Below are 21,292 nucleotides of genomic sequence, written 5' to 3'. Positions count from 1 at the left end.
GAAGCAATTTGTTATTGCTAGTAAGAGAACCTTTCTAATTGTGTGTGTATTTGTGAAGATTATTTAGTTCTCTGGATTAATCACATGGGTTAATTAATAATACATATAGCTTGCTACCTTTCTTTAGTTCTTTGCTTTGCTTAATATTCCTAATAGCTTTTCAGTTGATTACCAAGGGTTTTTAGGTAGATAATTATTTTCAGATAAACTTGATTTATCTCTTCCTTGATAATGTTTAATCCTCTATTTTTAGTGTCCATTACCACTAAGTTAATGCTGAAATAACATTGATAGCACCTTATATTTTAGCAGGAATGTCAGTCCAATAAGTATGACACTTGCTTTGGGCTGGAAAAATATTAATTTTTAAACATAATTTTTCTATATTTTAAAAATAAGAGTGTGGCTTAGGATATATATATATATATATATATATATATATATATATATATATATATATAAACTTGGGTGAAGGTAAAGCAATATATAATAAGAGGGTAGTTAGCAAACATATGGTGAAGGCAAAGGAAGATCCTGAGAGCAATACAAGAGTTAAAGGCAACCAAGGTATATACTATTGTATATTCAATCCTGCAATAAGGGCCTGGTGGCATAGTGGTTATGAGTTAGGCTACTAGCTGCAAGGTCAGCAGTTCAAAAACACTAGCCTCTATGTAGGAGGAAGACGTGGTTTTCTCCTTCCATAAAGAGTTACAGTCTCAGAAACCCACAGGGCCAGTTCTACTCTGTCCTATAGGGTCACTAAAGTGAATGAGTGCGAGTGAGCTCTACCAATACTTTGAATAGATACAAAATTAAACAGGCAAACTGAGTAGGTTTGGGAAGGAGAATGAGAGTATGCTTACAAATATATAGGTTTTACAGAGGTGATTTATGCATATGTATTTATTTACCTATGCTGCAAATATACCTGTGGATATAGTTGTGCATACAGTGGACAAACTTATGAAACTTCTTAGACAAAACCAGACTTCTTGAGGGAATTAGTTCATCGGCCTGAGGGCCCAGAACTATGGTCTCAGGGACCACCAAGATCAATTAGCATAATAACTGACCAAGGTGATGTTCTATATCCTACTTTGGTGACTCAGACTGGTGTCTTAAAAGTAAATGGCCATCTATGGTGCTAATATTGATGCTGACTTAGGAGCAAAGAATGAAGAAATCAAATACTTATGAAGCACTCGGTCTAGCAGACCAGTGAACCATGTGAGCCTCAGTCCTCATGACACTGAAACTAAAAAACCTATTTGGTGCCCAGCTACTACTTCCAACTGGAGAGAGTGGTAGAAAATGATCCAACAAAACTCAAAATTATACACGAAGTATTGGACTCACTGGTAAGACAGAGACTGGTGGACCCTTGAGACTATAGCCTGTAGTTACCCTTCAGGTTTGAAACTAAATGCACCCCATAGCTCAATTTTCAGCACAACAAGAGGCCTATAAGATGGACAGTAATACGGGTGAGGAACACGCACCTTAGTACAATCAACCATTTGAGATCAAACTGGCAGCATCTTCCCAAAGACAGCGTTAGGAAGGCAGGAAGGGTGTGGAGAGGAAGAGCAGTGGAAATGGCAAACAGAGGGAGGAGGTGGGATATATGATGTTACATTATGGGGATTGCAATCAATGAGAGAAAACAAAATGTCCATGAACCGTTGAATGGAAAATTGATTTGTGCTGTAAACTTTCACCCAATTTGCAATAAAAAGTCAAAAATCAGTAAATAAATAAATAAGGAAGACTGTGACATTTGTCGAGTCTTTAAAGCCTCCGTGTACCTTTTCTCCTTAAATCTTTTAATAGGACAAATTATATTAATATATTTTAAGGAATCCCCCTTGTATTTAGGGTTGTTATGTAATGATGCTGATGTAGCCACCCTAAGCATTCCTCTAACCTTATTCTCAAGATGTTTAAGGAATTTTACATCTGGCAAAAGTATACATGGAGTTTTCTGCATTAAAATGCAGTTGAATCATATGCAAGCTTAATTATTAAAGAAAATGCAACTTTTGAAATGCATATGTATTTTAAGTGGTCTACTAATTGAATTATGTCATTTTTTAATATATTAAATGAAATTTTAAATATTTTTAGGTTTAGGGTCACACATTCTATTTATGGCACAGATTCTTATTTTGCATCCTCTGTCCAAATTTTGGAGAAAAACAACCAAACAGATGTTTTTCTACTATCAACGCAAAACTAAAAACTGGCCAACAGATTTGAAGTGCATTGCTGACCAAAAGCAATAGCAACAGCAACAAAGGAACCTTAAAATAGCAATTGTGGATTCATGTTCCTATTATGAGCATGACCCACATAATTCTAATTTCAAATTTTAGAAAGTAAAAGCAGTAGCAACAGTTTGTAGGGGTCCCAAGAACCTGTCGCTTCTTGGCAGGTCTTGGTATTGTCTGCTTCAACAGATGATGCGGGAGCAGGAATGACTTCCATAGTGACTTGAGCATTTACTGGTCTGTCTTAGTTGCAGATTCTTTAGGGGCAATTCAATTTTTTCTTTGTTTAAAAAATATATTTTATTGGGGGCTTGTACAATTCTTATCACAATCCATACATCCATCTATTGTGTCAAGCTTATTTGCACATTTATTGCTTTCATCATTTTCAAAATATTTGCTTTCTACTTGAGCCCTTGATGTCAGCTCCTTATTTTTCCCCTCCCACCCCACTCCCCCTCCCTCATGAAATCTTCATAGTTCATAGATTATTATTATTTCATTATATCTTACACTGTCTGATGTCTTCTTTCACCCACTTTTCTGTTGTCCATCCCCCAGAGAGGAGGTAATATGTAGATCCTAGTAATCGGTTCCCTTTTCTACCACACCTTCCCTCCACCATCCAGGTATCGCCACTCTCACCACTGGTCCTGAAGGGGTCATCTGTCCTGAATTCCCTGTGTTTCCAGTTGCTATCTGTACCAATGTACATCCTCTGGTCTAGACAGATTTGTAAGGCAGAATTGGGATCATGAAAGTGGGGGAAGAAAGCATTTAAGAACTAGAGGAAAGTTGTATGTTTCATCATTGCTACCCTGCACCCTGACTGGCTTATCTCCTGTCCACAACCCTTCAGTAAGGGGATGTTCAGTTGCCTACAGATGGGCTTTGGGTCCCCACTCTGCCCTCACCCTCATTTGCAATGATATGATTTTTTGTCCTTTGATGCCTCATACCTGATCCCTTCGACACCTTGTGGTCACACAGGCTGCTGTGCTTCTCCCATGTGGGCTTTGTTGCTTCTGAGCTGGATGACCGCTTGTTTACCTAAAAGCCTTTGAGACCTCAGATGCTATATCTTTTGATAGCTGTGAACCATCAGCTTTCATCACCACATTTGCTTATGTACCCATTTGTCTTCAGTGATCATATCGGAAAGGTGGGCACCCACTGATATGATTTTTTTATTGTTTGATGTCTGATACCTGGTCCCTTCTACACCTTGTGGTCACACAGGCTGGTGTGCTTCTTCCATGTGGGCTTTGATGCTTCTGAGCTTGATGGCTGCTTGTTTATCTGCAAGCCTTTAAGACCCCAGACGCTAAATCTTTTGATAGCCGGGCACCATCAGCATTTTTCACATTTGCTTTTACAACCTTTTGTCTTCAGTGATCGTGTCAGGAAGGTATGCATCATGGAATGCCAATTTAATAGAATAACGTGTTCTTGCATTGAGTAAGTACTTGAGTGGAGGTCCAATGTCCATCTGCTACCTTAATACTAAACCTATAAATATAAATATATGCACCATCCTATATAAGTATATTTACATATGTACATGGCTGTATTTAGACCTCTATAAGTACCCTTTGTCTCCTAGTTGTTTCCTCTATTTCCTTTTACTTTCTTCTTGTCCCACTATCATGCTCAGCCTTCATTTGGATTTCAGTAATTTCTCTCGGTTACATTGCACTTACGGAATCCCTACCAGCCTCTCACACCCTCCTTGCTACTAATTTTGGATCACTTGTTGCTCCCCTGTCCCTGGGTTGCTCAACACCACCTCCTTAGCCCTGCCTCACCCCTTTCCCATGTCCCTCTGGTACCATTGGTCCCATTGTTTTCTCCTCCAGACTGTTCATTCAGCCTATCTTATCTAGATAAATTTGTAGAGATAATACTATGCACCAAAAAACAAGGCATAGCAAGACAAGGCGATGAATGAAAACACGGCGATGACAACAAAAAAGAGAACCAATGACCCATAAAAGAATAAATTAATTAAAGAGAAAAAATAATAAAAAGAGAAAAACCTGTAAATAAATCGAAGTCTGATTTCCCCATCAGCCTTGACTAGAAGACAGGCAATTCAATTCTTTAGTTGAGTAAATCAGACAGAACCTAATCCTCACAAGACCCTTTGCCATTGAGTCCATTTTGACGGCCAGAGACCATATAGGACAAAGGACAGCCCCGGTAAGATTTCCAAGGCTGGATGTCTTTACAGAAATTGATTGCCAGCTCTTTCTCCCATGGAACCACTCAGGGGTTTGACCTGCTGACCTTTCGGCTAGCAGCTGAATGTTTCATCATTGCACCACTAGGGCGCCTTTAATCCTCACAACAGTTTCAGAATCTGAAAGAAGTGCCTGCCCTCTATAATGCTTATGTTGATCAACAGAATACTGAGCTAGATGAAGAAAAACCAAGTATTATTGCCAACTTGAGTATTAACTTACAGTGCAGCTGTGCATAACTTTTGGAATTCTCTGAGACTTTGAGCCCTTACATGCCATGGTTGCTCCCAGGAAACCTATGGAATGAACACCAGTCCGGCTTCCCTGCTTTGTGCTTTGTGTTTACTGGCATGAGCAAAATGGAAGGGCCAAAATGCAGAGATATATTCTGGGAATGCTCAGACCAGCTAGAGTTGGAAGTGGGCTATGTCACCCACCAGCTGGTACCTCTCCACCCACACATGGGAGAAATTAGATGACTGAATCTCACATGAATGCATTGCTCTGCATAAAAGCATAGCAGGTGTCTAAGCTGAGTCCATGTCAGAAGTAAAGGTAGCGTCTGAAACGTTTTACTCTTAATATTTTTTCCTCTTTTCTGTGGGTGGCTTCTCAGGGCAGGATTTCATTACTCCCTACAAAACAGTGGATGTCTAAACTGTTCAGAGTCCTGCTAGCCTCCTGTGTGTCAGAGAAGAACTGTGGTCTAGAGGGCTTTCACAGGATGATTTGGGGGAAGTTGATCACCAGGCCTTTCTTCTGCGGTACCTCTGGGTAGACTTGAACCTACAACATTTTAGTGGACAGATGAACCCCATAACTGTTTGTACCACCCAGCAACCCCTAAGACAGTGAAATAGATGCTTCTTTCATTTTCCTTGTGTTTTTGCCTTTTCTCAAATTAGGCCAGTAATCTGATGATTGGAACATTGTTGTTGCTGCTTTTTCTATGTAGGATAACTTAATTGTTTGCCTGGAGGCTACTGCAGGAACCAAAAATTAATACTTTGACCCAAAGTAATGACCTCTTAGCATTCTGTTTTCACTTAGATCATCTTTTTATTTTTCCCATTTACCTATCCCCACAGAATTCATGTTCACATACACATGTGTGCATGCCCACATAGATGCACATACACAAATCTACTCTCATCTAAATGTTCCTTACCACAACACATTAGCTACATGTAAGAAACTGCTACCCTTCCAAAAAAATCCAAACCCACTGCCATCCAACCAATTCCATTTCATATGGTTTCCAAAACTGTAGATCTTTCTAGGAGCAGACTCCCAAAAAGTGGCTGGTTGCTATTAACAGCTCAATATCTAGCCCACTACACCATCAAGATGCCTGATACTTATTAAAAAAAATCTCCATACAATGCATGATGGTGCTAACTGAAGAGCCACTCTGATTCTAGAACATATGTTTGCAGAGTTTCAGGATTCTGTGCACAAGGCAAGTGTAAAAATATGCTTTTTTACCTTAATATTCATTTTCACTTATATTTCTATTGTGTTGATTTCTAAAATGTGACTGTTAAAATATTTTCAGACACATTATAAGCCAACCATTTTTAGTATATCAAATACACAACATTTTGATGACATCAAAGAAGATAAGGTATTCAGTGAATTAATTATCACTCACAATGTATATAAGACAAATCATTTCCATTTCAGAAAATACTGTCTTAAAAACAAATATTATGAATATAATAACTACTTGGAATACTGATTCTTGACTTTCAATTTTTAGTTAAAACAGATTGATATACAAATACAGAGAAAGTGTTATAATTTATAATATTGGGCCCATCTTTTGAGGGTTGGGTTCTATGATGTTTCCAAAAGTACATTGTGCCCAACGTGGTATCTACCTCTGTGCCTATGTTGTTGCTAGTTTCCTACTCATAGTGACCCTTTTCACAACAGAATAAAACACTGCCCACTCCTGCACCATCTTCCCAATTGGCCATTGTTGCAGCCTATTGTGTCAATCCATGTCGTCAATGGTCTTCATCGTTTTCAATGCCCTCTCCTTTGCCAAGCATGATGTCATTCTCCAGGGACTGCAGTCTCCTGATAGCCAAAGTAGATGAGACCATGTCTCCCCATCCTTGCCACTCTCATTGTACTTTTTCCAAGATACATTTGCTGGTTCTTTTGGCAGTCCATGGTGCTTTCAATATTCTCCAACAACATAATTCAAATGCATGGATTCTTCTTCATTCTTCCTTAGTCAATACCCAACGTTCACATTCCTACGAGTGATGGAGAATACCATGGCTGTGTGTCCCCCAGGGAGGAGGTGATATGTAGACCTTGTAATCTGTTCCTCCTGTCTCTCTCACTTTCCCATCACCCTCCCAGTATTGGAGACATTGGATGGTGTAAGATATAATAATAATGCTTTATAAATTATCCAGGGTTCATAAGGGAGTGGGGAGGGAGGGGAAAATTGAGCAGTTGATACCAAGGGCTCAAGGTAGAAAGCAAATGTTTTGAGAATGATGATGGCAACATATGTGCAAATGTGCTTGACACAATTGATGGATGTATGGATTGTTATAAGAGTTGTATGAGCCCCTAATACAATGATTTAAAAAAAAAAAAAGAAAATACCATGGCTTGGGTCAGGCACACCTTAGTCCTCAAAGTAGCATCCTTGCTTTTCAACACTTTAAAGAAGTCTTGTGCAGCAGATTTACTCAATGCAATTCATCATTTAATCTCTTGACTGCTAATTGCATAAGCATTGATTGTGAATCTAGGCAAGATGAAATTCTTGACAACATCATCTTTTCTCTATTTATCATGATGTTACCTATTGGTCAAGTTTTGAAGATTTTGGGCTTTCTTTACATTGAGATGTAATCCATCCTGTAGGATGAAATCCTTGATCTTCATCATCAAGTGCTTCAAGTCCTCCTCACAAGTGCTTCAAGTCCTCCAGCAAGGTTGTGTCATCGGCATATCTCCTTCCTCCAACCCTGGTGCCCCAATCTTCTTCATATAAGCCAAATTCCCTGATTACTTGCTCATCATACATATTGAATAAGTATGGGGAGAGAATACAACCTTGTGGCACCCTTTTACAAATTTTAAACCATGCATTATTCCTTTGTTCTCTTCACACAACTGCCCCTTGATCCATGTGCAAGTTCTGCAATAGCACAAATAAGTGTTCCGGAATCCCCATTCTTTCCAAGGCTATTTATAGTTTGTTATGAGCCACACAGCCTTTTCACAGTCAGTAAAACACAAGTTAAAATCTTTCTGATATCCTCTGCTTTTAGCCAAGACCCATATAACATCAGCAATGATAACCCTTGTTGCACATCCTCTTCTGTATCCTTCCTGAATCTGTGGCAGCTCCCTGTCAATGTACTGCTGAAACCACTGTTTGATGATCTTCAGCAAAGTTTGACTTACATGTGATATCAATGCTATTGTTCGATTTTGTTCCAATAATTAATAATGAATAAAACAGCTAAATTAATAGGCAGGCGGCCTGATAGCACAGTAGTTCAGTGCTCTGTTTCTAACCAAGTGGTCAACTGTTCGAAGCCACCAGATGGAGGAAGATGTGACTATCTGCTTCTATAACAATTTACTGTCTTGGGAACCTTACTAGGTAGTTCTTCTAGTCCTTATAAAGTTGCTATGAGCCAGAATTGACTTAATAACAAGAAGGTGTTTTTTTTTAATTAATGGATTAAAACGGATTCAGTAGATGGGTGAATTTACTGTAGTTGGTAGTTTGAGTCAAGCAAAAATATAAACTAGCAGTTAAAAATAGTTTTAGTCACTAAGATTAAATTTTAATAATGAATTAGCAAGTGAAATGTGGGAAACCATAGATTGTTACTGATTCTCTATTGAATTTCATATATATATATATATATATATATATATATATATATATATATATATATATATATATATATCTTGAGTTACCATCGGACTAACAATTTATTGAGCACTGTGCTCAGTTCTTTCATTCTCATTTCTCTTTTGAAGTTGAATAAAGTGAGCCATTGAAAGATAGGCCTCAAAAACAACGTAAGAAACTTAAGTAACATCAAAATCCATCAATACATTGACTTGAGCCACTGCCAGTAGAAAACCCATGCCCTCTATCTAAGACAGCATATTTTTATCCTCATTATTATAAATACTGTAAGCTGAAGGTCACAACTGGAAAAGAAATGGACTTTGGTCTGGTTTTGTCTCATTGACTGGGTTTTGGCCATGTTTCTGCCCTCTTGATCATTAACATCCAAAATGACAGAGGTCACTTGGGAGTCAAAAAAGACATTCTGGGGAACTAAAATTTTGTCCGAGATTTTGCTGTATGGTTCTAATATTCAAATCTCTCTGATTTCAAGTGTCTCTTCTGTAGTCTTCCAGCATGGTCCCTACCAATCGTTTGAAGGAAATTTCCCAATACATATGTAAGTCAGTTGTTACAAACATGGAAGGCATTTCCCCATAGACCCCTGTAAGTGATGAGTGGCTTCTTCTCTAAACAAAGATGTAGAAGAGTTCTTTCCCACCGGTAGTCTGCCACAGTAAGTACAGAGTAAGGTTTTGAAAGCTTTTTGTCAATTGGACAGAATGATTTTGATTTTAAATGTTTTATTGGGACAAAATTCACATAGTATGCAGTTCAATAGTTTAATGATATAAAAAAGAATTGTACAATCAATTTTAAAACAGTTTTTTTCTTTCTTGAGCTACTTATTGGCTCCCCATTTCCTCCCAACCTTCCCTCCCATGCCTCCTAGAAACCACTAATCCAATTACTTTTTCTATAGACTCACTCATCCTGGGTTTCGTATATAAGGAAAAAAATACCAAAAAACCCATCAAAGAATCAGAAATACTAACAGTAATAAAAAAATAAAATAGAGAAAAATCGAGTTAAAAAGAGAGCAGAAAATATTAAAAACTAGAACAACTTTAAAATAAATCAAATTTGAGATCAAATGACCAAGTGTTAGAATTTTAACCTAACTACATCTGGGCAGAGTGATTGTAAGCCCGCCAAAAGAATGAAAAAAATCAGTCCTAGAAGAAATATCAGGGTGACAGAGACCAGGGAAGAACAAGTGATCCAAAATCGGTGATGAGGAGGGTGTGAGAGGCCTGACAGAGCTTGATCAAGGACAGTGTAACTGAGAGGAATTGCTGAAACCCAAATGAAGGCTGAGCATGATAGTGGGACAAGAGGAAAGTAAAAGGAAATAGGAAAGAACTAGGAGGTAAAGGGCCTTTATACAGGTCTACATTCAGGTATGTACATATGTAAATATATTTTTATATGATGATGGGGAAATAGATCTATGTGCACATATTTATAGATTTAGTATTAAGATAGCAGATGGACATTGGACCTCCACTCAAGTACTCCCTCAATGCAAGAATACTTTGTTCTATTAAACTGGCATTCCATGATGCTCACCTTCCCAACACGATCACTGAAGACAAGAGGTTGCATACGCAAATGTGAAGAATCCTGATGGTACCGGCTATCAAAAGATATAGTGTCTGGGTTCTAAAAGGCTTGAAGGTAAACAAGTGATCATCTAGCTCAGAAGCAACAAAGCCCACATGGGAGAAACACATCAGCCTGTGTGATCACAAAGTGTCGAAGGGATCAGGTATCAGTCATCAAAGAACAAAAATCATATCATTGTGAATGAGGGGTAGTGCAGATTTGGAACCCAAAACCCATCTGTAGGCAACTGGACATCCCCTTACAGAAGGGTCGCAGGGAGGAGATGAGCAGTCAGGGTGCAGTGTAGCAACGATGAAACATTCATCTTTCCTCTAGTTCTTAAATGCTTCCTTCCCCCTACTATCATAATCCCAATTCTACCTTATAAATCTGGCTAGACCAGAGTATGTACATTGGTACAGAGAGGAACTGGAAACATGGCAAATCCAGGACAGATGATCCCTTCAAGACCACTGATGAGAGTGGAGATACTGAGAGGGTGGAGGGAAGGTGCGGTAGAAAGGGGGAACCGATTACTAGGATCTACATATAACCTCCTCCCTGGGGGTGGACAACAGAAATGTGGATGAAGGGAGACATCAGGCAGTGTAAGATATGACAAAATAATAATAATTTATAAATTATCAAGGGTTCATGAAGGAGGTGGGGTGGAGAGGGAGGGGGAAAATGAGGAGCTGATACAAATGGCTGAAAAGGAAAGCAAATGTTTTGAGAATGATGAAGGCAACAAATGTACGAACCCCCACTAAAATGATTTTTTTAAAAAAAAGGATTTTGAGAAAAAATGCAAATAAAAATAATATATTTTTTAATCATTTTATTGGGGGCTCATAGCTGCCTAGACTGATGAATTAGGTTCATGGATGCAGAGTTAATTAATCCAAAATTGGCAGGGAATACACTAGGTCTATAATCCAGATTCAGGATACAGATGAGCAAGAAGAAAGTGCTAACTTGTGCACAGTATCAACTTATATAGAAGGAGGCCACACCCCTGGTGAAATAATTTTCAAATTGCATCAACACTGTAACCTGGTTAAGGAGGTCGCAATCCATCCTAATATCTTCACAGCTGCTTGGCTGCTCACAGCACAGCCCATTTTGGGATTAATTACATTATGTTAGATCACATCATGGGGTCTGCCAAAACCGCTAAACTACTGAGACTCATGGCCCAGCCAAGTTGACACAAAATCTAAATATCACAACTATGTTATAATAATTGATGATCCTGAAACTTGATACCCAGACTCGTTCTCTCAAGGTGTTTGATTACCTCCTATTTGCTCCACTACATTCATAGATATATTTATAACAAAGGTAAATATATGTATACAAATATACTGTCCAACCTGTAGGTAATTGTGGGTATACATCTACTCTCACTCCCACACCCATCTAGCCTGTGTGTCTATACACCCATACTTAGATAATCATTATTGCAGGATTGTGTATCTACAGTATTTACCTCTATTGCACTTAATGCTTAAATTATTGAAGATTTGCAACAAATTTATGGGAATGCTGCCCCATATAAAACAACAGTATTTAGATGGACCAAGCATGTTAAGAATCTTCAAGCAATGCTTTTTTTTCCCCAGTACTCAAACTGAAAGGTTGCTAAGGCAAAGATGTTCACTTAAATGAAAATGTAATACCACAAGAAATCCCAACTTCAGTAGCTATTGCATTAGTGATTATTCTATAATCACCTTCCGACAGATTCTGGACTTCTTTTGTTAATATTGATGACCTTTCCTCTCTTAATTCTTCTTTGAGGTCTTCCTGACTTTCCTTAAGAACCACAAGGTCGTCAGTATAAGACATGAAATAATAATAATACTTTATAAATTATCACGGGTTCATGAGGGAAGGAGGGTGGGGGACGGAGAGGAAAAAAATGAGGAACCAATACCAAGAGCTCAAGTAGAAAGAAAATGTTTTGAAAATGATGATGACAACAAATGTAAAAATGTGTTTAACACGTGGATGTATGCATGGATTGTGATAAGAGGTATATGGGCCCCCGATAAAATGAATTTAAAAAAACCCCACAAGGTCATATCAATTGATGCAAAAAGGGCCTTTGACAAAATCCAACACTCAACAAAACAGACATAAAAGGGAAATTTCTCAACATAGTGAAGGGCATGTATACTTTATCAAAAGGCAACAATACTCTCGATGAAGGTTAACTGAAAGCAACCCCCTGACAGTGGGAACTAGACAAGGATGCCCTATACCCTCTCTTTTCAATATTGTGGTTAGCCAGGGCCCTCAAGCAACAAGAGGAAATAAAAAGTATCCAAATTATCAAAGAAGAAGTTTTCAGATGTTATGATCTTGGACATAAAGAAAGTCCCAGAGATGCCAACAATGATAATAAGTGATGCAAGGTGTTACAGGGCATGTAAGTGGGAGACAGGGCAGGGATGGGGAGTTTGGGAGTAATAATGAAGGGGGGAGCAGGGAGAGACACTGGAGCTGATGGTGACTGAACAGTTCCCTTTGGGGGCTAATCCAACATGGGGGTAAGGAATGCTCTAGGGTGGATGTGGTGGTGACTATGCAACTCCCCCTGGATATGTTTGACCGATTGACCATTCAATTCTATGGTATGCAAATTATGTGCCAATCAAATTGTTGGGAGAAAAATAGTTACAGTCCTGAAAATCCACAGGGGCAGTTCAACTCTGCCATATATGGTCACTATGAGTCAACATTCACTCCATGACATTGAGTTAATATACATAACACACACACAATCTCAAACATAACGGAAAGCACAAAAAGCAGAAGACAAAGGAGATCACTAAGACTTCCAGAGAGTGGAGCACAGCCTGGCCCACCAGGCCATGATGATGATGTTCCTGAGTAGAGCAGCCAGTCCACAGAGAGAACAACATGGCTGGCCCCACTATGAGAAATGATGCCAATCAGTGACTAAGGGCGATACAGGGGACAGCACCGGAGGCGCAGTGTGGGAATTCCACCTGACCTGATCCCACCACGCCGAGGCAAATCACTGGGGGAGTGCAGCGGAACAGCAGGGGAATGGAGTGGCGGGGTCCCCAGGGAATACTTAAAGTGGACTTTGGGGCCAGGGCGTGGTGCTCCAACAGACTGGACTGGAAAGCGCTCCTAAGGGCCAGCAAATGATCCCTGAACTAACTACAAGCTTTTCTCTTGTGAACTGTTTTGTTCTGTTCTTTGTCAGTGGTTTTTGTTGTTTTATTGTCTGGTTGTATACTGTTGCTTTGTTTTCCTCTGTCTTGTTTTCATGCATGTTAGTGTCTCCACAGGTCTGTCTGAATAGGACAGGCTGGATGAACTATCTGGAGGAAAAACAACGACCCACAGTTCCGGGGGGACTTGGGGTGGGGGGGTAGGGGGGGTAAGGAAGTGGTGTTAACAAACCCAGGGACAAGGGAAAAACATGGGACCCCAAATGGTAGAGAGGGGGGAGTGGCAGGCCTGGTGGGAAATGATCAAGGGTAAGGTTGCTAAGAGAAGAGGTATACTCTAGCCCAGGTGGTGACGAAGCATGGTAGTAGGGCAGGAGGAAAGTCAAGGGAGATGGAGGAAATAGCTAGGAGTCAAAGGGCATTCATGGAGGTCTAGACAAAGTCATGTACATGCAAATATATATAGGAGGATGGGGAAATAGATCTATGTGTCTATATTTATAGGTCAAGTATTAAGGTGGCGGAAGGACCTTGGGCCTCTACTCAAACACTCCCTCAATGCATGAACACCTTCTTTTATTAAATTGGAACTCTATGATGCTCACTCTCCCGACACAATGGCTGGAACCAAAGTGGGTGAACAAGTAAATGGGGTGAAGAAAGCTGATGGTTCCCGGCTATCAAAAGAGATAGTGACTGGGGTCTTAAAGGCTTGAAGATAAATGAGCGGCCATCTAGCTCAGAAGCAACAAAGTCCACATGGAAGAACACACAAGCCTGTGTGATCGAGTGGTCCCAAAGGGATCAGTTACCAGGCATCAAAGAACAAAAAATCATATCATTGACTGCACACCTCCATGATAGGATTGCTGAAGACAAATGGGTGCATAAGCAAATGTGGTGAAGAAAGCTGATGATGCCCGGCTATCAAAAGAGATATTGTCTGGGGTCTTAAAGGCTTGAAGGTGAACAAGCAGCCTTCTAGCTCAGAAGCAAAAAAGCCCACATGGAAGAAGCACACCGGCCAGTGCGATCACGAGGTGCCAAGGGACCAGGTAGAAGGCATCATGCAAAAAAAAGATATAAGTGTGTGTATGTATGTGTATATATATATACCATATTAAATGAAGGGGGAAGTGCAGAGTGGAGACCCAAGGCCCAAGTGTTGGCCAATGGAGATCCCCTCATAGAGGGGTTTAGGAGAGGAGACAGGTCAGTCAGGGTGTGATGTAGTACCGATGAAGAACACAGCTTTCCCCCAGATCCTGGATGCTTTCTCCCCCCAGCTACCATGATCTGAATTCTACCTTGCAGGGCTGGATAGAACAGAGGCTGTACACTGGTGCATATGGGAGCTGGAGGTTCAGGGAATCCAGGGTGGATGATACCTTCAGGACCAAGGGTGTGAGGGACGATGCTGGGAGAGTGGAGGGTGAGTGGGTTGGAAATGGGGAACTGAGTACAAGGATCCACATGTGACCTCTTCCCTGGGAGAGGGACAGCAGAGAAGGGGGGAAGGGAGACTCCAGATAGGGCAAGATATGACAAAATAACGATGTATAAATTACCAAGGGCACATGAGGGAGGGGGGAAAGGGGAGGGAGGGAAAAAAAAGAGGACCTGATGCAAGGGACTTAAGTGGAGAGCAAATGCCTTGAGAATGATTGGGGCAGGGAATGTATGGATGTGCTTTATACAATTGATGTATGTATATGTATGGATGGTGATAAGAGTTGTATGAGTCCCTAATAAAATGTAAAAAAAGAAAAGAGGAGAAAAAATGATTAGGGCAAAGACTGTACAGATGTGCTTTATACAATTGATGTATGTATATGTATGAACTGTGATAAGAATTGTATGAGCCCCAATAAATTGTTAAAAAAAAAAGACTTCCAGAGAATTAGACATCTATTTGCATTGAAGGATGTCACCACAAGGGTAACGAGAGAACCCTAAGACTGGGGGCAGGAGGGTGGAATTTTGGCAATGACATATCAGACAAAGGACTAACCTCAAAACTTTATAGAAAATCTCACCACCTCAACAAAAGTTAAAATAATCCAAATTAGAAATGAAAATAGAGCATGACCTTCACCAGAGAAGACACTCAAGCAGTCAGCCAATGTGTGAAGAAGTGCTCTACTGTGGGAATGACAATTGGGGATGAGAATATCATGTGACCCAGGAATCCCTTAATTATGCTTAGCAATTAAGAGCTGATACCTGAATGGATATATGCATGCATACATATGCTGATTGCAACACTATTTATAGTAGCAAAAATATAAAAACAACTTAAATGCCCATCGATGGAAGAGTAGATAAATAGACTTTGGTACATACCCACAATAGACTACTAGACAGCATAAAAGAATAATGATGAATCTGCGAAACACCCATTAACATGATGAATCTGGAGGGCATTATGCTGAGTGAAACACACAAGGACAAATATAATATGTGGCCACAATTATAAAAAGTTTTTTTTTTAAGTATTTCATGCTGACAGAAACCCTCTTTAGTGGTTACAGGGGTGGGAGGGGGAAGTAGGGTAGAATACTGACTAAAGGGCAGACATGTTAAATTGATTGCAGGGGAAGGGGAAGGAAATGAGGGAGGTTGGCAAAGACTTAAGGAAACGGGAAGAGTTGAAGACAATGGAGATAAATACTATTGTATACACAATCCTACAGTCGTGATGCTCTGTGAGTAGATGCTTGGACAGACCCAGGCTGAACAGATGTGGGAGGGAGAAGTGGGTATGCCCACAAATATAAATCGATTGGACAGGGTATTTTTGTATTTACCTTTGCTGCAAATATACAAGGGGTACCAAAAAAACAAAAACCCTGGAATTGCACTGGGCAGAGTAGAGCTTTTGTAACATGTATTTTTTCCTACTGGAGAGTATCGGGCAACTCACTCTGAGTTAGTGCACCCAGTAGCATCACCTGGGAAGGTTCTCTCTGGTCACAGTGAACTTTTTCATAAAAGCAGTTTTGCTCAAATCTCATTTGTTGTCATAGTCAATTTAAGAGAACAGCATGCGGCTATGGGATTTCGTTTTCTGCTCAGGAAAAATGTTGTAGAAACTGTTGTGATGTTGAACACAGCTTTTAAGGACAGTGCTATGGGGAAAAAAAAAACTAAAGTGTACATGTGATTTTCTCATTTCAAAAAAGATGAAATGTCGATTGTTGACAAACCTCATTTTGGACGTCCATAAATTTCCTGAACAGATGAAAATGTCAACTAGTAGTGCATTTGGAGTTAATCCCACCAGGCTAGACTGTTAATCAAGTTTTCTACTTAGAGGTTCTGAAAAGATTGCATAATGGTGTGCAACAAGAAAGGCCTGATTTGTGGCAGATAGGCAACTGGTTTTGCCACCACAACACTGCAAATGAAGGGAGTCATGAAAGGACAGTGATTTAACAAAGTAGAAGAGGTTAAGACAGCAACAAAGGAGGTGCTGTCAGCCGTTGAAACAGATAAGTTGGAAAAATGTTTCCAAGGATAGAATCGCAGATTTGACAAATGTATTAAGTGTAATGGAGAGTACTTTGAAGGTGATAAGGTTATTTTTTTTAATGTTAATACATAGTAGGGGGGCAGAATCCGGTTTTTTTTGGTACCCCCTCATATTCATGAATGTGATCGAGCGCACATAGGACTAAGTTATGAACACATCTTGGATAGAAGTAAACATATTGTGCAAAGGAGTCTGATGACCTGGGAGCACAGGATCTTACTTTAGAGGAGAGCAAGGTCCAGTGGCATAACAAGTTCAAAAAGGCAATGTTCTACAAGGACTTTGGTGGGTCTTAGAAGCCTCTTCAGCAGCCATCTAAAGTGCACCTATTGATCTCTCCCCATCCATAACAGCTAAGAATGCTGAAAATTGAAATGCATATGGAAATAGTCTAATGGACCAATGGACCACACAAACATCAGTCTTCATGGCTCTGAGACCAGGAGGACTAGATGTTACCCAGTGGCCACTATCACCTGCTCTAAAAGAGATCCATTAGAAGGTCTTGGATAGAATAAAATAAAAATATAGGACAGAACTCAAAAGTATAAGAGACCAGGCTTATGGGTTGGATAAAGACTTGTGGGACACCTAAGGTTATCGCCCTGAATCATCCCTCAGGTTTGGAATGGAATTTACCTCGTTGTTAGACTTATCGACCATTGAAGATCAAATGGCAGCATTTACTCAAGGATAACCTTCAGAGGGTTGGAAAACAAGGAGAAATAGAAATAGAAACCCAAAGAAGAAGTGGGATGCATGATGACAAATTCCAGACCAACCTTATCATCCCAGACAGACTGAATCTCAACTCACTGCGTAACAAGACCCCTACCCCACCCCCACCCAGAGATTTGGTTGAAATGTAGATACTGATTCAGTATCTGGGGTAGAAAGACAAATTCTCAGCGTGGGAGCAAACTGGAATGAACCAGTTCAAAATTCTGATTTTATTATATAACTAGAAAGAAAAACTAAACCAACCAAGGCTACTGTCATTGAGTTGACTCAGACTCAAAACCAACTATAGGTATGGTGTCCGAGGGTGTAAATCTTTACAGGAGTAAACAGCCTCATTCTTATCTGTTTTTTAATCATTTTATTGGAGGCTCATGCAACTCTTATCACAGTCCATACATACATCACTTTTGTCAAGCACATTTGTACATTTGTTTCCCTCATCATTCTCAAAATATTTTCTTTCTACTTGAGCCCTTAGTATCAGCTCCTCATTTTTTCCGCTCCCTGCCCACCCATCCTACCCCCATGTTTGATTATCATGAACCCTTGATAATTTTTAAATTAATATATTTTTCATGTTTCACACTGTCTGACATCTCCCTTCACCCACTTTTCTGTTGTACATCTCCCTGGGAGGGGGTAAATAATTGTGATCAGTTCCCCCACCTTCCACTTACCCTCCTGGTCTGGCTCCTCTCATTATTGGTCCTGAGGGGTTTCTCTGTCATGGATTCCCTGTGTTTCCAGCTCTTATCTGTACCAGTAAACATCTTTTGGTCTAGCTTGATTTGTAAGGTAGAATTGGGATCACAATAGTGGGGATAAGGAAGCATTAAAGAACTAGAGGACAGTTGTATGTTTCTTTGGTGATATACTAGACCCTGACTGGCTCATTTTCTCCCCACCACCCTTCTGTAAAGGGATGTCCAGTTCCCTACAGATGGGCTTTGGGCCTCCACTCCATACTCCCCCTCATTCACAGTGATATGATTTTTTTGCTCTTGATGCCTGATTCTTGATCCCATTGACACCTTGTGATCACACAAGCTGGTGTGCTTATTCCATGTGGGCTTTTTTCCTTCTGAGTTAGATGGCCGCTTGTTTACCTACAAACATTTAAGACCCCAGATGCTATATCTTTTGATGACTGGACACCATGAGCTTTCTTCATCACATTTGCTTGTGCACCCGCTTTGTCTTCAGCAATTGTGTCAGGAAGGTGAACATCTCAGAGTGCCGGATTATTAGAACAAAGTGTTTTTGTGTTGAGGGAGTACTTGGGTAGAAGCCCAATGTCCATCTGCTACCTTAATACTAAGCCTATAAATATATGCATATAGATCTATTTCCCCATTGTCATATATAAACATATTTACATATGTACTTGTCTATATTTAGACCTCTATAAAGGCCCTTTCCTTCGAACTCTTTCCTCTATTTCCTTTTACTTTCCTCTTGTCCCTCTATGATGCTCAGACTTCATTTGGGTTGCAGTAATTCCTCTCAGTTACATTACCCTAGATCACGCCCTACCAGGCTTACTACACTCTCCTCACCACCTATTTTGGATCACTTGTTGTCCCCTTGTCCCTGGGTTTGTAAACACTACTTTCTTTCCCCTGCTTCCCCCTGCCCCATGTCCCCCCAGAATCATCGGTCCAGTTGTTTTCTCCACCAAATTGTTTGTCCCAACTTTCTTATCTAGATAGACCTGCAGAGATAATAATATGCACAATAAACAAGACAGAGCAAAACATAGCAAAAAGAGAAAACAAAACAACAATGACAGAAGAACCAACGATAATTAAAAAAAGAGAGAGAGAGAAGCCTGTAAATAGTTCCAGGTCTGTTTGTTGACCTTTCGGAGTGCTTTCGGGCCGAGTCTGATGGGGTGACAGGCCCTGGCCCCAAAGTCTATTTTTGGTACTCATTCAGGACTTTCTTTACAGCCTCATTCTTTCCGTGCCAAGTGGCTGGTGGGTTTGAACTGCTGGCCGGCCTTACAGTTAGCCATGGATGAGGATTTCTGTGGAGAGTCTGCATCCTTTTAGAACACATTAGGCTCAGTTTATTTCTAGTTGTTCTACCTTTTCTCTTCATTTAGGAGTGTGTGGTTAATTTCTTTTAATGTCTGCCAACTATTGTAAGAGTAACATTTGAACCGACAGGGGAGAAAAGAGAGAGATTTTCTGAGGATAACTGTATAATGAAAGAGAGAGGGGAAGGAGGTGATGGGTGCACTTAAGACAGGTTTTCTTTGTTAAAAATCAAGTCTGAATGAAGGATTATTCAGTTGCGGACAATGATCATGCTGGGGTGGGGACAGGGGTAGGAATTTTGAAGGCATTCCATCTTTTGAACTTTGGGTAGCAAGTATGTCCTAGTGTTATCATCAGAAGAGGGGAAAAGGAGTATTTGGGCATCTGGAAGAAAAATACACATATCTTGGAATCAAAGTATTACCTATGAGAGAGGTCACTGAGTAGAAAAAGACAAACCTGAAGAGAAAATGGAGGTTGTTGTTCTAAAGGCCCTTTTATGTGAGGCACTCCCTGGCTTAGTCAGTAGGAATGAAATCTGACATTCCCATGCTACCCCCAGGTGGCGCCACTGATACCACACAGATTGGATGCAGGGCAGTAGCATGGTTAGGGGTGTCTAAGCTGTCTGGAAATACTTGGTGAATGGGAGAAGCTGCGTTCAGGAAGGACCTCTTGTGAGCCATATGGTGATGAGAACCTCAGTCTGAATGGGCTAATGTTGTGTAGCTATAAAATCTGATTCTTAGGAGCTCTAGTGATGTAGTGTGCTACACGAAGGTAGGCTGCAAACTATCAAATCAGCAGTTCAAAACCCTAGTGGCACTTTCTGAGAAAGATGAGGCTTTCTGGTCCCTTAAACAACTGTAGTCGTGGAATCCCACGGGGGCAGTTTTACTCTGTTCTATAGGGTTACTGTGAGTCAAAATTGACTCAATGAATGCGTTTGAGGGAGTTTTCTCTTTTACGGGGTGATTTTTTTGTTTTGTTCTGTTTCTTAGAGACCCACTTTGTTTTCTAGGCTTTCTTCCTTCCTCAAGATTAATCAGAGAAGGGGGTGGTAGTAAAGGGGAATGAGTACTAACATCAGTTGAGGGTCTGCTGTGGGACCGGTGCTGTGCAAAAGCTATGGAAAAACTGGGCTTCCAACTGGTCATTAGCCAAAGATATTAAGTTAGGGGTTACATTGTGTACTCAACTTCTAACCCACTCTGGAAGAACCTCAGAAGAGAGACCTGGCAATCTGTTTCTGTGAAGATTATAGCCATGAAATCCTATGAAGCCATTACTCTAAAACTCTCTGATGGTCAGGAGTCTGAATTGACTTAAAGACATTGATTAGGCCTAAGGTAGGTAGCGTTCCAGAACAGGTAGGAGTAACCAAAGCAGACACACTTGTCTGTGAGTTGATTCCAACACAGAATGACCCTAACAGATAGCATAGAGTGCCTCCTTAGGGTTTCTGAGACTATAAATCTTTGGGGGAGCAGACAACCTTATCTTTCTTCCTCAAAGTAAGTGCTGAGTTTGAACCTCCCTGTTGGCAGCCCCATACATAATCCATTATGCTGCCAGGGCTCCGGCAACTTAATTTGAGTCAATCCTGACTCAGAGGGATCCCAAAGACCAGAGTAGAACTGCCTCTTGGGGTTTCCAAGACTTTACATTTGTACAGAAGCAGACAGTCTCATCTTGTTTCCTCAGAGGAGCTGGTGGGTTCAAACCTTTGACGTGTGGTTAGCTGCTCAGTGTGTTGCCCAC

At 40.3% G+C, this 21,292-nt stretch overlaps 1 protein-coding gene across 1 annotated transcript in view; it reads left to right on the top strand.

Annotated features, from left to right (window-relative positions):
• CAP2 (cyclase associated actin cytoskeleton regulatory protein 2) overlaps positions 1-21,292 on the top strand; it is a 218,096-nt gene that overhangs the window by 41,384 nt on the left and 155,420 nt on the right. The gene's annotated exons all lie outside the window — the stretch shown is intronic.

This window comes from Tenrec ecaudatus, chromosome 1 (assembly GCF_050624435.1).
Source record: "Tenrec ecaudatus isolate mTenEca1 chromosome 1, mTenEca1.hap1, whole genome shotgun sequence".
NCBI classification, from domain to species: Eukaryota; Metazoa; Chordata; class Mammalia; order Afrosoricida; family Tenrecidae; genus Tenrec; species Tenrec ecaudatus.
Note: the sequence above shows the minus strand (reverse complement) of the source record. Positions and strands in the feature narration are given on the sequence as shown.